At 42.9% G+C, this 15469-nt stretch overlaps 1 long non-coding RNA gene across 1 annotated transcript; it reads left to right on the plus strand.

Annotated features, from left to right (window-relative positions):
- The first annotated feature begins 11333 nt into the window (after positions 1 to 11333).
- Positions 11334 to 12469, plus strand: LOC130457373 (uncharacterized). The gene is made up of 2 exons (XR_008916541.1): positions 11334 to 11414; positions 12027 to 12469. It is a non-coding gene; the product is annotated as an uncharacterized LOC130457373 (long non-coding RNA).
- The last annotated feature ends 3000 nt before the right edge of the window (positions 12470 to 15469 follow it).

The raw sequence follows: 15469 nt of genomic DNA on the forward strand, positions 1-15469 counted from the left end.
AAGAACATGAATCATTCAACCATGGAAAAATTCTTAATTAATTAATTAATTAATTGAAAAGAAAGGACCTTGGACCTAATTTAACCAAATCATTTTCCAGATGAGAAAATGAAGTTATATGATTTGCCTATGGTCAGAATTTGAACCTAGGTCCTCAATCCTAAACCTAGTTGTCATTCCCCTGTCTTCCAAACAGAAAGAATCCCAATTATACCTAGGCTATCAGTTCCAAAACCTTTTGGTCTCAGGACCCCTTTACAGTCTTAAAAGTTATTGAGGGGGGCAGCTATGTGGCTCAGTGGATTAAGAGCCAGACCTAATCTGGCCTCAGACACTTCCTAGCTGTGTGACCCTGAGCAAGTCACTTTACCCCAATAGCTTAGCCCTTACGTTCTTCTGCCTTGGAACCAATATGATTCTAAGACAGAAGGTAAGAGTTTAAATAAAAAATTAATGAGGACCTTCCCCAGAACTTTTGTTTATATGAATTATGTCTATTAATATTTACCATATTTAGGACATCTAGGAGGTCAAGTGGATATAATGCTAGCCCTGAAGTCAAGAAGACATGAGTTCAAATTCATTCTTAGAGACTTGCCAGCTATGTGACCCAGGCAAGTCACTTAACCTCATTTGCTTCCATTTCCTTATCCATAAAATAAGCTGGAGAAGGAGATGGCAAACCACTTCAGTATCTTTGCCAAGAAAACCCTAAATAGGGTCACGAAGAGGATGTGATTGAAGTGACTGAAAAGCAACAACAACAACATATTAAATTTTGTGCACTCTCTGGAAGTTTCCTTACCACAATTTTAAAATTGCTGGACCAGATCATCCATCTGCCTTTTAGTTAGGAGAGCAGTGAAATGATTCCAGAGAGCAGTCTTCAGAGCCTGCTTTTGTGACCCATCCCAGTATCCTACTACCCTTTTAATCAATAAATCCTTCCTGATGACTAGCCTGAATCCCTTCTGCTGCCCATCAAGCCCACATCTCCTTCCTCCAGAGGAAATGGACATCAGCTGAACCCTTCATTCTATTTCCTACCTTAGTGTATTTGGTATAGCTGAAATAAACTCTTTCCACATTTCTGTCTCATAGAATCCTTTTCTTTGTTCAGGATTTAGCTAAGGTTCTGCCTCCTACCAAAACCTTCCTTAGTACTCTAGTTGTTAGAGTTCTCTTCCTCCTGAATACATGTGCCCACTCTATTTACTTCCTCAATGAAAAGGGAATTCCCTTGAGGGCAGGAATTATTCTTTTTTATCTTTTAATACCTAGAGCCTAGCACACTGTAGGTGAAAAATGAAAGTGTACTGAGATCTCAGAGGTCATTTACCTTCATTTTACAGAGGAGTAATTGAGGCTCAGAGACTTGTTCAAAGTTGCACTGGCAATGAGAAGCAGAGAGAAAATTTGAACTCAGGTCCTGTGACTCCAGAATTAGAACAGAATTCCTGTCACTATAACAACAATGCCATGTTTAAGACAATATCATTCTATAGACTCAAAGCAATTCAATATCAATTATACATTTGAAAACATACAAGACACATTTCAACTCTAGCCATATGGCAAAAATAAATAAAGCAAGAAAAACAAAATGAAAAAATTATGCCTCAATCTTCACTCAGACTTCATTAGTTCTTCAGAATTGTCTTGTATTGATTAGGGTTTATAAATTTTTTACAGTTGATCATTGATACAATATTGCTGATAACTATATGCAATGTTCTGGTTCTGCTTTCTTCACTTGTATTAGTTCATATAAGTCTTCCCAGGTTTTTCTGAAAGCATACTGCTCTTTCATTTCACAACTACATATCACAACTTGTCAGCCATTTCCCAATCAATGGGCATCTCCTTAGTTTCCAATTCTTTGCCACACAAAAGAGCGGCTATAATTATTTTTGTGTATATATAGATTATTTTCCTGTTTGCTCTCTTTGGGATACAGACCTATTAGTGGTATTGCTGAGTCAAAGAATGTGCCAGTTCACAACTCCCCTAACAGTGCATTGATGTACCTATTTTTCCATATCCTTTTCAACCTTTATCATGGTTAATATGGAAATATATTTTGAATGATTTCACATGTTTAACTGATACCACATTGCTTGCTTTCTCAATGGGTGAGGGAGGGATAGAAGGGAGAGAAAGAATTTGGAACTCAGAATTTTAAAGAAATAAATGTTATAAACAAATAATTTATTTTTTAAAAAGTCAGTGTAGTCTTAAAATTGTTAAATCAAACAATAAGCTATAAATAAGAGCACCAGACATTTATATAGTATTTTTATCTAAGTGATCTCATTTGGGCCTCACAAATAACCCTGTGATGGAGATTCTACAGACATTATTAGCACGGTGTATTTAGCTGGTTTTGGTCATGTCCAACTCTTCCTGACCCCATTTTGGGGTTTTCTTGGCAGAGTTAATACTAGAGTTGTTTGCCATTTTCTTCTCTAGCTCATTTTACAGGTGAGGAAACTGAGGTTCAGAGAGGTTAAGTAACTTGCCCAGGGTCCCGATGCTTACCAGTAGCAGAGGTAAGATCTGCACTGAGATCTTTAGAACTCTAACTCTTGTTTCACCTCTCTTGACCACCATACCCTCATATTCAGTACCCTTATCCTCCTGCCTGATATTAATATCACCATCACACCCACCACTATCTCTAGTAAGATCATTCATAACTTCAGGGGCATGAAAGTCTTGGTTACTTTCTGGAGTGGACTGGTTTGTTGTTTGATTGTTTCAACAATATGACTATAGTCTCTGTCCAGTGTGTTGGGACAAGTCGCTATATTAGGCAACTCAGAAGGCTTATACTGGTATTCTGTGCTTGCTACATTCCCCATAACTTACAAAGAAGCACTATGACCCCTCTACATCCATCTACTACACCCCAAATCTGAATACACCATCCTTGAGTCATGATCCCATCACAAAAGATCTTGGTAAAGGTCCTCTCTAAGGGTAGCTTTCCTGAAGTCACAAAAGCCTTGGCAAAGCAGCTTTATATAATGAGTAAGACACAAGGCTTGAGGTCAGGAAGATCTGGGTTGAAATCCTACCTCAGATTTTAGCCATGTGGCTCTGGGCAAATTACTTAACCCTTCTGTCCCTCAGTTTCCCCAACTGTAACATGAGGGATTTGGACCTGATACCCTCTAAGTTTCCTTTTAGCTCTAGAGTTATGATCCTATGATTCCTCCAGAAGCTGTTTGTGTAACTGGGGCAAATATGCCTAAGAAACTTTATTTCTATGTGTTATATTCTCAAAATAGACTTTTCAGAAAATGAGATGGGAAACTTTATATGAAAGTAGAAGTCACTGACCAAGGCCTAACATCTTAGTTTGGGGTAGGGGAAGCCTTTTAAAAAAAAAAGACAACTTTCAATATGAAATAGAATGCATCAGTTAATGTTTTGGGGAAGACTTAGGTAACATCCAGGACTTTTCTGATATCCTAAAGCAAAATGTCAGTGCCAATCCTAATTAATACTTCCTTGCCCCCAAGTTGTTGGAATTTCCCAGTCCAACAGAACCCAGCAGTCCATGAAACAGTCTATACGCCTGCCATTGGAGAAGGACCAAGGCATGTCCCAATCTGTCCCAGTCTGTGTCTCATTCATGCCAGTCTGGGCAAGGACAAGAGAACCCAAACTTGTTCACTGGGCAGTGTCTCCAGTGTCCCTGAAACATGCAGGACGGGGGAAGGGAATGAAGGAATCTGCCTACATACTGGAAAATCCAGCCCCTAAAGATGGAGAAGACATCACAGAAAGCACAATGGTCTATTGTACCCCTCCCCTAGAATCCCCCCACCTTCACACACACCTCAGTATAGAGTATCCTGTTTACCTGCCTTCAGGACCTGGCCCTATCCCGGGTGCCATTCTGACTAGAGCCCACGCACTTCTCTTGCCAAGCTCTCTGCCTACGCAGGAGCCATTGGCTTGGTGACAATGTCTCCTCTATGGGGACTTTCCCCCTTTCTCTGTTCCATTTCACTGTCATGCTGGAGGTAAACACACACACAAATACAGACACACAGATATACACATACAGTCCAACCAGACATACATCTGGTGCCCTCTGCATCTGGGTCCCCTGGAGACAGGAACCTAGAGCTGGGAAAGCTGGAGATTGAGAAGAAAAGGATCTGTGGTGGCAAAATGTTGGGGGGTGGGGGAGAAGGAAGCAAGCTAGGAAGGAGACAGTAATCAACCATGCAATTAGGAGAAGGTCCAGTCACAGAATGATTCCCCTTCTTCCTAAACCTTTCTCTCAACCTGGTATATTGAAGGGAAGGAGGAGAGGGAAGGAGGAGAAGGATTCGTGGGAGTGCTGAGTCACCCTGTCCTGGGGGGAAGATGACCCATATTAGTAGGTCTCTGCATCCTGAAGGGTTGATATTATTCCAACACCAAAACCTCCTGGGAGAGGTGTCTGGAACAAATGGGATAGAAGGATTTAAGGACCTATAGTTATGCTTGAAGGAAGCAGATGAGGTGAGAGGTGGAATGAGAAGGCCAAACTGTCAAAAGAACAGAATTTAGGCTTCTCTTCACTGTAAGATGAGCCTCCTCAAGACCTTGGAACGTGGGGGGTTTGAGGGGTGGGAAATGAGGGTGGGAAATTCATGAGTCTGCAGTGGGAAAGGAGAGAGTAGAAAGAAAGGGTAGTTGTAGAAGTGAAGAAAAGAGACAGAAAGGGGTAGAAAGGGAAACCAAAATAAAGGTATAGGGAGAGAAAAGGGAGAGCAGATGGATGAAAAGAAAAAAAAAAGAAATAGAAAGGAAAAGGGGTAAGGAGAAATAGGAAAGGAAAGGAAAGGAAAGGAAAGGAAAGGAAAGGAAAGGAAAGGAAAGGAAAGGAAAGGAAAGGAAAGGAAAGGAAAGGATATTTTTCCCATGAAAGTAATTCCAAGAGTCAAAATGAGAATATCCCAATCTATCAATCAATAAGCAATTATTAAAGGAGCAGCTAAGTAGCTTAGTGAATTGAGAGCCAGGCCCAGAAATGGGAGGTCCTGGATTCAAATGTAGCCTCAATTTTTCAGATAAAGAAATCAAAACTATCTATAAGCACATAAAAAAAATGTTCTAGTCTCTTATAATTAGAGAAATGCAAATCAAAACAACTCTGAGGTACCACCTCATACCTAACAGGTTGGCTACTGTAATATCAAAGGAAAGTAATAAATATTGGAGGGGGTGTGGCAAAATTGGGACCCAAATGCATTGCTGGTAGAGTTGTGAATTGATCCAACCATTCTAGAAAGTAATTTGGAATTATGCCCAAAGGGCTTTAAAAGACTGCTTTCCCTTTTACCCAGCCATACCAGTGCTAGGTTTATACCCCCAAAGAGATAATAGAGAAAAATACTTGTACAAAAATATTTGTAGCTGCATTCTTTGTGATGGCAAAAAATGAGAAAATGGGGGTGTCTGTCAATTGGAGAATGGCTGAACAAATTGTAGTATCTGTTGTTGATGGAATACTATTGGGCTGAAAGGAATAATAAACTAGAAGAATTCCATGTGAACTGGAAAGACCTCCAGGAACTGATGCAGAGTGAAAGGAGCAGAACCAGGAGAATGTTGTACACAGAGACTGATATACTGTGGCACAATCAAATGTAATGGACTTCTCCACCAGCAGCAATGCAATGATCCAGGACAATTCTGAGGGACTTATGAGAAAGAAAGCTATCCACATCCAGAGAAAGAACTGTGGGAATAGAAACTCAGAAGAAAAACATATGATTGATCACATGGTTTGCTGGGGATATGGTTGGGGATGCAGATTCTAAATTATCACCCTAGTGCAAATATTAATAATATGAAAATAGGTCTTGATCAATGATACATGTAAAACCCAGTGGAATTACTCATTGGCTACGGGAGGGGGGTGGGAGGAGGAGATGGAAAGAACATGAGAAAGAACGCTATCCACATCCAGAGAAAGAATTGTGGGAGCAGAAACACAGAAGAAAAACATATCTGATAAAAAAAAAACATTTGATAGGGATATGATTGGGGTTTTGATGTTAAAAGATCACTCTATTGCAAATATGAATAACACTGGGGAGGGAGGGAGGGAACATGAATTATGTAACCCTGGAAAAGCATTCTAAAGAAAAAAAGAAAAGTTTGGTGCTATGGGATGACAGAGATTCTCTCACAAGGAGTTTGGCTAGGGAGACAGCCAGCACCAATCCCACTCTGTTAATTCTTTCCCAATGCTCCACAGCTTTAGAGGGATTGAAAGGTGAATCTAGTTGAGAAAAAAGGACAGAGACACCAAGAAAGACAACTAACAATATCCAGCAATACCTGAGAAATGCTCAGTAAGTGGTACAGATAGTAAGAGTCAGGACTTCCACAGGTCATCTTAGAAAGAATCATGGAACTCAGCAGCATGGGCTCCTAATTTTATATAACCAGCTACCAACTTAGGGCCAGGTCTACCCAAATGGATGCTTAAATCACAAGAAACCTTTAAAATTAGCCTTTAGAGGTGGCAGGAATCTAGTTTCCAAGAGGTTATTGGGAGCAGTGTCAAGGTCAAGGTCAGGATGCCCCTAGATACATAAAAAACATAAGGTTCAAATACTAGGCACTGAAGAGGAAAAAAAATTAAATTGTTTATGTGGAGAGAGAGGGAAAGTTACATAGTTATTTATATAGCCATATGTATAATTATTATCATATGTACATACTTTTATATACATGATAGTAGTTATCTGGAATAATAGGATCAAATTAGAATTTTTTTGAGGAAGAAGAAACATGGGCATGTTTATAGGCAGCAAGGAAGGAACCAGTAGAAAGAGAATAAACATTGGAGACAGAGAATGGGGATAAAAAATACTGATGAATATGGGAAAACTTTTATGAACTGATACAGAGTGAAGTAAGCAAAACCAGAAAAACAGCATACAGTTCATTCCAATAAGGTAAAAAGAATAATAAAATGAAGCAGAATGCCAGCTTATTACAAATAAAAATTTTTCTTTAAATTAATGAATCTCTTTGCTTAGGTCTCTTTTTTCCCCCATAAGAAAAATTTCCCTTCCATCAATCTATCAACTAATAGCATTTATTAATAACCTACTATGTTCCAGGCACTGCAGTAGACCCTGAGAATTCAAAAACAAAATGAAGTAGCCCATGTTTTTGAAGAGCTTATTATGCTTGGAGGGCACACATCCCATCAAATATATCTAATCAAGACATTGAATTAAGTATATGCAAAATGTATACAAAGTCAATTAAACAAAATAATTTGGGAGAGAGGAGTCTGATAACTGGGGGAACACAAAAGGTTTTAGGTAGGAAGTGGTCTTCAAGTTGAATTTTGAAGGAAGTTAGGAATTCAAGGAGGCAGATGAGCAGAAAGCAATATATTGCAAGCAATGATGACAACCTAAACAAAGATACAAAGATGGAAGATGGAAGGTTGGGTTCTATATGTGAGGTGTAACAAAAAGTTCAATTTGGCTAGAATCTGCAGTGAGGGGATAGTCACCAAAGCAGAAACCTAAGCACCTGAACAACTTTCTCCCCCTGGCCCTATTCTTAATGTCAAGCCCCCTGTTCAAAAGCACAGAAGTGTGTGTGTTTTAGGATTGGGGGAGGCAGAGAGACAGACCTTTGAAGGTTTTATGGGATAAGTTAGGAGGATACACTCACACTCCTAAGCACTCACAAGTTCTTGCCATGCACAAAAGCAAAAATAGTGGAGGATGGAAAAGATCTGTTTTCCTGTCTCCCTATAAGACACTTGTGGTAACCTTGAAGTCTTAAAATATTGTTAAAAACTAATTTATAATATAATAGAACAAGAAACCTGTTTTCTACTGTTTGAGGTATTGGAATTTTTAAGCATATTTTTCAACATGACACAATGATTTTTTTTTTTAAGATAGGATTATTCAACTCAGAGCTGAAAGGAACCTGTGAGTCCTTAGTTCAATCCCTCCTTATAGAATCTGGAAAGTGAGGCAGGTAAGGGAAATGATTTCTCCAAAGTCTTATTGGTAGTAAGTCCTGGAGCTGGAAGTGGAGTCCAGGTTTTTTCAGTTCTAGCTACACAGGCTCCATTTTTTTGGTAATACCCCTTCCCACCTCTCTCTTCCTCCCTGACATCCTCAAGCCCCTAGGAACAAGGAGTTATGCAAAAAGAGAAGTCAAACAGATTATTAGATTGTGGAAAACAAACAATGAAGAAACTACAGAGAAATAGAAAAACAATTGAAGGCAGAGAGAAAAACATTGATAGTGGAGGGCATAGGGGAAGAAAGATTGAGATCCCATTCGAAGGAGAGGAAGGGGAGGAAAAGGAATGGGAAGATTGCTACAGGGAAGGGAAATCTTTCTATTTCCCCAGGCCAATCTCAGCTCTAGCACAGGCCCCATTGGACAAGGGTCCCAGGGATTTCTTGAGAAATCCTAAAATGATACACTCTCCCGGATTTGTTCCCTCTGCTTCTCTTCTCTCAGAAGATCCCCTTGTGCCATGGAGACTCTGCCTGGCTCCCAGGCCTTCACCATGGCCTACCCACAGGATGCTCTCCTCATTCCATTGATCCTCTGTCACCTCCTCATGTGACTCTTCTGGCCTAGGGGCCCAATTCTATTGCATGTGTGTATTTGTATGTAGAAGAGCCACCACGTGTTAGCCTGAGGTGTCTATGTGCTCTCAGACAGTGCCAGGCATGAGGTTGGCAAAACCCAATAAACATCAAGAGAAGCCAGTTAACAGGACTACAGCCTGAGCTTTTTGCCTGTAGCAAGGTGACTATATACTTTGAATGTCTGCAGGCCTTGAGTCAAAGCCAAAATATAAGCTGGAGGCATGATTTCTACTGACCCTAAAGGTTTAGGAGAACTCAGTGCAGGCTCAGGGAGATGGGTTCCATGGGATACTGAGGGAGGAGAAGAAGAAGAATGTTAGGGCAGGGTCAAATTCTGCATTTTCCACATTGTGTAGAAGAAAAAAAGGTAGCCAGTCAGACATTATTTCTTTAACTTTTTTTTCTTTACTCCTCTCCTTCCTTCCTTTTTCCCCTTCCTTCCTTCTCCATTCATCTTTCATTCTCACACACATACACACACACACACACACACACACAGACCCGCACACACGATGAGCAAAACCAGGAGAAAGAAATTGAAGAAGGGAAGGCTAGAAGGGCAGACTCTTCACAAGCGACACTTAATTCCCAGTCTGGACTAGGCCAGGAGCTTGAAAGCAGCTAAATTAGCAAAACAGAAGTAAACTGTTGATTGCTTCATTGCAGGATTAAGTGTGATAAATGGGGGGTTTGTTCACTCCCCAGTCCAGATGTTGTGTCTAAGCCTGGGTTTTTTTTTTTTAAGGTTTTTTTTTTTAAACATTCTTGGCCCAGAGCCCATATATATTTTGGATACTGCAGGGAGTATATAATATCATTGGAAAATGATGCGGTCTGGTAACCTTTTAAATAACATTTCCTCCCTCCTCTATTTTCTAATAGTTTGTTTTTCTTTCCATGTTTGCCTTTTATTGGGGGAAATTTTTTTTGGAAATTAATGAGGCTAAAGTTTGGAAGATGGAAAAAAAGGAAGGAGGGAGGTAGAGGGGTGTAAGGGATGTCGAGCTGAGGCGTGAGATTGGGGGCTGGTTTGACTTTTATGTCTTTTAAACCGTGCTGAGGGTTCCCCCCCCATTTTGTTTCAGCCCATTCTCCTTTCTGCTCCCCCTTCCCCCCCTCCCCCACTCGTTCCCTCTCCCCCAGGCTGGCTCTGGTCCGGGGAGGGCCGGCCCAACCGCCTGGGACTCTCTGTTCTGCTCTGGGCTGGCCCTCCTCCCCCTGTCCTCCCCCGAGGTGAGGGGCTGGGGCCCGATCGGACTCCTAGAAGAACCTGCCATTCCCCGGCAGCCGCTGTTTGACATGAAAAGAGGATTGGGGGAGGGGGTGGGGGGGCGCCTCCTTCCTGAGTGAAACATACGGAATCCGGCAGGAATTCGGGCCTCCCAGATTTAGGAAAACAAACAAAGGGAAGATTGTCAGAGTGGGGCCTCCTCGAGCCGCCGGGCCAGCGCGCTGCCCTCCTCTCTCACCCTCAGGGGGCCGGGACTCGACAGCTTTGGAGGGGCGGGGGAGGGGCGTCTGTGTAGAGGCCAGAGGAGCGGGGGAGGGGGTTTTCCCCGTGTGGTCCCCTCCTGCTTCTCCTGCCCCCGGCTCTGACCGGCCTAGGTGGGGGCCTATTGTCTCTGGGGGGTCCGGTGAAACTCACCTCTCCTTGCCTCCAAGGTTCTGTGAGTGGGAGGGAAGAGACAGGCTGCGGGGGAGGGGGAACGAAATGGGGGGGTGGGCAAAGAAAGCCTTCTCTGGGCTGCCTCGGACCTGGAGAGGTAGGTCATGTAGTCCATCCTCCTGCCTTTTTGGCTAAGATTTAATTTTGCACGCTTTCCGATACCCCTGCCCGCCCCACCTCCCCGGGCGACTATGGAGTTACGGGGTTCTGGTTCTGACCACTGAGAAAATTTGGCTTCTTGAAACCCGCATTTTAAGGAAGAGAGTCTCTTCTCACTTTCTGCGCCGCCGCCCGCTCCCCCCCTACCCCCCCCCACCCCCGCTCCTCCCTGCCCGGTTGTCTGCAGTTCCCGGAGCACTTTTCCAGTAAAATATACCGCAGGGCTGGACAACTCTGGACAAGCTGTAAGATTCTCTTTTGGGTCTCAGTTTCTTCACCTGTAAAACAAGGGGATTGGCCTCGGGTCTCATCTAGCTCAGATATTTTGAGTCTGGGACTCCGTCTGGGGTCAGGCCCCCGGCCCCGAAATCGGGAGGAGGTCTGGAGGGAATTATAAAAGGTGAGAATGTCGAAGTATAAAAGGGGGGGGGGCAGGAAAAAATTCTGGGAAAACAGCAGCGATCGGGGCAGTAAACACCTGGGAAACACGCGCCCGACAGTCTTTCTTCGCTCCCTCTCGGTCCCCACCTCTTCTTCCTCCACCTCGCTTTCCAGTCTCCTTCTACTGCTCCCTCCCACCCCCCATCTTGCGCTCTCTCTATTTCTCTCTCGCTCTCGATCTCTCTCTCGCTCTCTCGCTCTCTCACTCTCTCTCTCTCTCTCTCTCTCGCTCGCTAAAGGTAGCCGGGCGGGCGGGCGCGGGGCCAGAGCCCGGGGTCCCCCGGGAGAGCTTTGCTCGCGCTGAAAGAGCCCTCGCGCCTGCCAGCCCAATTAAAGGGCCGCACAAGGGAAGCAGCATCTGGAATTGCGCTGCTGCTCACAGCCAAGTCACAATTGTTTAGTCTGCACGTCGGTGCAGGGAGAGAGCGGGGCTGGCGGGCTGCGCGGTGGCCCCCACATCTGGAGCCGCGGCCAGACAGCCCTGCTGGCTGCCGGCCTGGGTGCGTGTGCATTTTTAACTTTGGGATTTGCTGACAAGTTAAGAAGTCAGAAAGTCAGCGGCGGGGAACAGGCGCAGCAGCAGCAACGGCAGGAACAGCAGCAGCAGCGGGGAGAAGAGCGCTAGGGAGGAAAGGAGGGGAGAATGGGTGGCAGGCAGCAAAGAAGGAAGAGGGGAGGGATGGAGAGGAGAAAAGTGAGAGCAGCTACCTGGAGGAGGGGAGAAAAAGAACTAAACAGGAAGACATAGAAGGTGGGAGGGAGGAGAAAAGAATTGAAGGAGAGGAAAATTAGAGAAGAGGGAGGGCAGGAGAGAGAAGAGAATAGGAGTGAAGGGCAAAGAAGAGAAGGGAGAGGAGAGATGGGGGAATGAGGGAACAGGGCAGGGATGGACTGGGGAAGACAGGATGGGAAAGAGAAGAGGGGCCAGGACAAAATGGGAGACTGAGAAAATGAGAAAAAACAAGTGCAAGTGGGGAAGATAAGCATCAGAGGTACAGATATTACCTGGAAGGGGGAAAAAAGATATACGTTGACACAAACACACAGACTCACATAGAGACATATCCATATGATCATGCTGCCTAAATATGGATTTCTCTCCTCTTCACCAGGTCCAGCTGTTTTTTCCCCTTCCCTTGATTTTTCTTACAGGATTCCTCCCCTCCTCCTCCTCCTCTTTTCCCCCTTCTTCCTCTTCATTAATGAAGTGTCTGAATTAGCTTGAAATCCCAGACTTCTCAGCTGTACAGAACTCTCAGGAAGGGGTTAGCCTCAGAGCATAAAAACCTGGTGCTTATAACTCGAAGGGCCTTATCCAGTCCTATACTCACATTGTACAGAAGAGGAAACCGAGGCCCAGAGAAGGACATCAACTTGCTCCAGTCATACAACTGCTAGCATGGACAAGACTAAAGCCCAAGTATCCTGTCCCCTGTGTATAGGTGCTCTTTTTATTAACCCAACTTTTTCCTGATTACTGTTCCAAGTCCACATGACCTCTAATGTTCCCTGATCTTGAGAGTTTGTACTGGGGTAAAATTCGTACTTGATTATAGATTGTTTTGTACAGTTCTTTAAAAACAACAACAACTCACCTTCTGTCTTAGAATCAATGAGTTCTAAGACACATGAATGGTAAGGACTAGGCAAATGAGTTTAAGTGACTTACCCAGGGTCACACAGCTAGGAAGTGTCTGAGGCCAGATTTGGCCCCAGGACCTCTCATCTCCAAGACTGGTGTTCTATCCATTAAGCCATCTAACTACCCTTGTTTTGTATCATTCTTAAATTATATAATGAGCAAGTCATCACATCTCCCCAGGTCTTAGTTTCCTTATTTGTAAAATGAGGAGGTTAGAATAGATGCTCCTTCAGTTCCTTCAGGATCCTGATCCATCATGTGTGTTTAAGTTTTGTCTCTCAGTGTCATTTTTTGTTTCCCCTGCCTCACCTAGCAGAGCGTTGAGCTTGTAGTAAACCACCTGTAGATACTTGTTGGAAAAATCCTTTCCCACCCTCCTTCCTCTCTGAATATTTATGAAGTTCTTCCTAGGCTTAAACTTTATTTTCTCTTGCTCTTTTCTCTGGGGTGGGGAAGAGAATTGGCTTTTCTCCCTTAATAAGAATGTATTTTCCTTTCTATACAAAGGTGACCCATTATCAGTAAGGTAATAATAGCCCACATTTCTCTATTGCTTTAAAGCTCACCAAATAGATTGTCTTCGCTATAGTCCTGTGAGGTTACAGGTAATATGCATATTTTACCCCTATTGTATAGATAAATAGGGTTTACAAAACACTTTCTTTTAAGTAGTATAGGTTTTAGAGGCCAGTATTAGAGATGAAAAAAGGAAAGCTCAGAGTTTAAGAGGTTTGATAGTAAATGGAGGTAAAGAGACCTGAAGCTAGATCTTCTGACTCCCAGACCACTCTGGGGTAGAAATGTGCTTTGTGTTTCTCCAGAAGTGGGGCTGGCTATGCTGAGCCATCTATACCCTCTCACTCACATTCAGTGTGATGTAGTAGAAAGCACCCTTGCTCTGTGATTCAAAAGACCTGGGTATAGGGGGTAGCTAGGTGGCTCAGTGGATTGAAAAGTCAGGCCTAGAGATGGGAGGTCCTAGTTTCAAGTCTGGCCTCAGACACTTCCTAGCTGTGTGACCCTGAGCAAGTCACTTAACCCCCATTGCCTGGCCAGGATCCAACACACAATATTGATTCTAAGAAGGGAAAGACCTGGGTATAAATCCTGACTCTGATGACTTATCAAATGTGTCACTTCAAACAAATTAGTCATACCAGAAGTAACTGAGTTTCAGAACTAGCTCTGCCACTGATTGCTGATTTTAGACTGAGTCTCAGTTTCTTTTTCTGTTAAATGGGAATGATATTTCCACAACTCACCTTATATGTCTTCAGCAGTGATTTGTAAACTTCAAATGTGAGCTATTGTCTCCTGAGCTAGGCTGTTTTATTGTTTGTCTAACCTTGTTTTCAAGACAGGCTCCTCTGAAATTCAGTCAATGACTCTTGAACGAAGTACACCTAAGTTCATTCTATTTAGACTACAAGCTCTTTGAAAACAGGTGATATATATATATATATATATATATATATATATATATATATAATTATTAGCTTGTCTTTATGTACCCTCAGTGCTTTATCCATTTTTTTCATTCAAGTCCAACTCTTCATGACGACCCTATTTAGGGTTTTCTTGACAAAGATACTAGAGTATCTTAGAGTACAAAGATACTACTTCCTTCTCTAGCTCACTTTGCAGATGAAGAAGCCAAGGCAAAATGTGAAATGACTTGCCCAGAGTCACATAGCTTGTAATTATCTGAAGCTGGATTTGGACTTGGGAAGAGGAATCTTTCTGACTCCAGGCTCTGTACTCTATCTACTTCAAAACCAAGAGTTGTCAAAAAATGGGATGAGCTGACTTCCTAAAGAGTAAGTTCCCCATTTAAGGAAGTATCCAAGCAGAAGTCAGAAGCTGTTGGTTGGGGTAGGTGTAGAAGGCATTCTTGTTCAAGGTGCAGGTTGGTTCAAATATCCTTTGAGATTTCCATTTCTGAGGCTCCATGAAGTAGCTTTTAAATATTTGCTTCACCGTTTTTCACCTTCATACAGACCCATTGTAGAATGTGAGTACCTTGAGGACAGGGACTATTCCATATTTTGGGGGTTGCCTCCAACAGTGCCTTGAACATAGCAGGACCTTAATAAATGTTGATGTAAGTCGGTTGCCCAGCAATGAGAAAAGTAGAGATGAAGGGAGGAAGTGGTCTCAATTTTGACAAGGCATAAGCCACATGGGAATAAATGTATCTGAATAGCATGCCAATTGGCACCTAGTTCTTGGCACCAAAGCTAGGGTGCTATTTGGAGAAAGAATAATCTGTCTGCACCTCCAGCACCACCTACCACTTACATAGCACTTTTAACTTTCGGAAGTACTTTTACAGCTATTATCTGGTTCCTCACAAAAACCCAGAGAAATGGGTGAGGTCGGCATTGTATTCCCTTTTTCTCAGATAGAGAGAATGAGAATCTCAGAATGGAAGTAACAACCCAAAGACCTACACCAAGTGTCACAGTCTCAAACCCAAGACTCCAACCTCCTGGTCAATTATTCCTTCCAGGAACCATGGTGCCTTCTCCCTAGTTAAACAACAAATATGCCCCAAGCATCTATTGTGTCTGATAAATAGTGACATAATGGTATATGCCTCCACACAGGAGTCCGGAGACTTGAGTTCAAATTCTGACCCTAACATTTAACTAGTTACAAAAAGCACAAATTAGGGGGCAGCTGGGTATCACAATGGATAGAGCACCATGGATAGAGCACCAGGCCTGGAGTCTGGAGGACCTGAGTTCAAATCTTGCCTCAGCCACTTCCTAAACAAGTCGTTTACTAGGACAGAGGTAAGAATTTAAATAAATAAAGCACATAATATCTTTGTACTCAAGTTTTATAAAGCTGTAAATCAGGGATCTTTGTGATACCTGCCTGAGTAACCTCAGTAAGTATTTTGTGAACATC

The sequence above is a fragment of the Monodelphis domestica genome, chromosome 2, assembly GCF_027887165.1.
Source record: "Monodelphis domestica isolate mMonDom1 chromosome 2, mMonDom1.pri, whole genome shotgun sequence".
Lineage (NCBI taxonomy): Eukaryota > Metazoa > Chordata > Mammalia > Didelphimorphia > Didelphidae > Monodelphis > Monodelphis domestica.